Source organism: Vulpes vulpes, chromosome 12 (assembly GCF_048418805.1).
Source record: "Vulpes vulpes isolate BD-2025 chromosome 12, VulVul3, whole genome shotgun sequence".
Lineage (NCBI taxonomy): Eukaryota > Metazoa > Chordata > Mammalia > Carnivora > Canidae > Vulpes > Vulpes vulpes.
The window spans coordinates 97,038,762-97,042,151 of record NC_132791.1 but is presented as its reverse complement, the minus strand read 5'-3'; the positions used below and the strand labels follow the sequence as shown (position 1 = coordinate 97,042,151).

The 3,390-nt window shown below is 38.5% G+C and overlaps 1 pseudogene; it reads left to right on the top strand.

Moving 5' to 3' along the window:
* Positions 1-1,634: 1,634 nt before the first annotated feature.
* On the top strand, positions 1,635-2,442 carry LOC112907407 (large ribosomal subunit protein eL8 pseudogene; annotated as a pseudogene).
* The last annotated feature ends 948 nt before the right edge of the window (positions 2,443-3,390 follow it).

The following is a 3,390-nucleotide window of genomic DNA, read 5'->3' as shown; positions in this document are numbered from 1 at the left end:
ACAAAGTACAATGATAAAAAAAAAAAGACAACCCAAAATAGTAGGTTTAGAAGAAACATACATCAATATAATAAAGGCCTTAGATGAAAAACCCACAGCTAATATCATCCTAAATGGGGAAAAACTCAGCTCTTTTCCCTACAGTCAGGAATAAGACAAGGATGTCTACTCTCACCACTTTAATTCAACATAGCATTAGAAGGCCTAGTCACAACAATCAAATGAGAAAAAGGAATAAAAGGCATCTAAATTAGTAATGAAGAAATAAGACTTTCACATGTTTCACATTACACTATATATAGAAAACCCCAAAGACTCCACCAAAAAACTTTAGAGCTGTTAAACTAATTCAGTAAAGTCATAAGATACAAAATCAATAAAGAGAAATCTGTTGCATTTCTAAATACCCTTAATGAAGCTGAAGAGAGATGAATTAAGGAAACAATTTCACTTACAATTGCATCAAAAACCATGAGATACCTAGGAATAAACCTAACCAAAGAGGTGAAATCCCTGTACTCTGAACACTGTCAAACATTGATGAAAGGAATTGAAGATGACATAAAAAATGGAAAAACAGGGGATCCCTGGGTGGCTCAGTGGTTTAGCGCCTGCCTTTGGCCCAGGGTGCGATCCTGGAGTCCCAGGATTGAGTCCCGTGTCAGGCTTCCGGCATGGAGCCTGCTTCTCCCTCTGCCTGTGTCTCTGCCTCTCTCTCTCTCCATGTCTATCATGAATAAATAAATAAATAAATGTAAAAAAAAAAAAAAAGAAATGGGAAAACATTCCATATTCATGGATTGGAAGAATAAATATTGTTAACATGTCTATACTACCCAACACAATCTATACATTTAATGCAATCCCTATCAAAATACCGATGGCATTGTTTGCAGAGCTAGAACAAACAATTCTAAAATATCTGTGGAACCACAGAAGACCCCAAGTACCCAAAGCAATCCTGAAAAAGAAAAGAAAAGCTGGAAGCATCACAATTTTGGACTTCAAGTTATAATACAAAATTGTAGTCATTAAAAACGTACTGGAACAAAAAATAGGCTGATCAATGGGACAGAATTGAAAGCCCAGAAATGCACCCACAACTATAGGATCAATTAATCTTCAACAAAGCAGGAAAGAACATCCAATGGAAAAAGACAGTCTCTTCAACAAAGTAGCCATACAGTGTTGGGAAAACTGTATGGCTACATGCAAAGGAATGAAACTAGACCACTTTCTTATGTGATACATGAAAATAAATTCAGAATGGATTAAAGACCAAAAAATGGATCAACACCAAAAAAACAAATAATCCAGTTAAAAAAAGGAGAAGAGGACATGTATAGACATTTTTCCAAAGAAGACATACAGATGGCCAATAGACATATGAAAAGATGCTCTACATCACTGATCATCAGGAGAATGCAAATCAAAACTATCAGATATGACCTCACAGTTGTCAGAATGACTAAAATCAAAAACACAAGAAACAACAGGTATTGATGAGGATGTGGACAAAGAGGAAGCCTTGTGCACTGTTGATGAGAATACAAACTGGTGCAGCCACTCTAGAAAACAATATGGAAGCTCTTCAATATGTTAAAAATAGAACTACCCACTCTCTTCTCCAGCAAGCCAAGATGCTGAAAGGAAAGAAGGTGAAGGGGAAGAAGGTGGCCCTAGCCCCTGCTGTAGCAAAGAAGCAGGAGGCCAAGAAGGTGGTCAATCAATCCCGTTTGAGAAAAGGTCCAAAAACTTTGGCATCGGACAGGACATCTAGCCCAAAAGGGACCTCACCCGCTTTGCAAATGGGCACACTACATCCAGCTGCAGCGGCAGAGGGTCATTCTTTATAAACGTCTCAAAGTACCTCCCACCATTAACCAGTTCACCCAGACCTTGTACTGCCAAACAGCTATTCAACTGCTTAAGCTGGCCCACAAGCACAGACCAGAGACAAAGCAAGAGAAGAAGCAGATGTTGTTGGCCCACGCCAAGAAGAAAGCTGCTGGCAAAGCAGATGTCCCCACTAAGAGGCCTCCTGTCCTTCGAGTTGGGGCTAACACTGTCATCACCTTGGTGGAAAACAAGAAGGCTCAGCTGGTAGTGCTCACACATGATGTGGATCCCACTGAGCTGGTTGTCTTCCTGCCTGCCCTGTGTCCTAAGGTGAGGGTTCCCTACTGCATTATCAAGGGGAAGGCCAGGCTGGGGCATCTCGTCCACAGGAAGACCTGCAAGACTGTTGCCTTCAAACAGGTTAACTCAGAAGACAAGGGAGCTCTGGCTAAGCTGGTAGAAGCCATCAGGACCAATTACAATGACAGATATGATGAGATCCACTGCCACTGGGGAGGCAGTGTCCTGGGTCTGAAGTTGGGGGCTCACATTGCCAAGCTGGAAAAAGCAAAGGCTAAAGAACTGGCCACCAACTCTATATAAGACTCTATAGTCTTATATACTATAAGTGGACTGAGTGGACACTGTGGAATTTTCTATCCATAAAAGTAATAAAAGTTTCCCTTTTTAAAAAAAAAAAAATAGAACTACCCTATGAACCAGCAATTGCACTACTGGATATTTATCCAAAAAGTATGACAACACTAATTCAAAGGGATACATACACCTCTATATTTATATGAGCATTATTTACAGTAGCTAAGATATGGAAATAGCCCAAGTGCCCATCAACTAATGAATGGATAAAGAAGAAATGATATATATACATACATATATATATATATATATATCAGGATATCATTCAGCCATAAAAAGAATGAAATCTTGTCATTTTCAATGACATGGGTGGAGCTAGGAAGTATAATGCTAAGTGAAATAAGTCAGTCAGAGAAAGACAAATACCATGATTTCAGTCATGTGTGGAATTTAAGAAACAAAACAAATGAGCAAAGGAGGAGAGAGACAAATCAAGAAACAGACTCCTTATATAGAGAACAAACTTATGGTTACCAGAGGGTAGGTCGGGGGAGGGGGGATTGGTTACATAGGTGATGGGGATTAAGGAGTACACTTGTGATAAACACCAGGTGATGTATGGAATTACTGAATCACTATATTGTACACCTGAAACTAATATTATATGTAATATATTGTATGTAATTTTAAACTAAAATTGAAATAAAAACTTGAAAGAAAAACATATAGAGGATACACAAAAGATAAAGAGAATGAATCTAAGCATACCACTAAAGTAAACCATCAATTCACTAAGGAAGAGAGCAGAAGAATAAAGGAACAGAGGAAGGAACTACAAAATGTCACAGAACAATTGACAAAGTGGCAGTAAAGACGAGCTTGTCAATGATCACTTTAAATGTAAATGGACTAAATTGTCCAATCAAAAGAAGGATGAATGAATTAATAAACAAG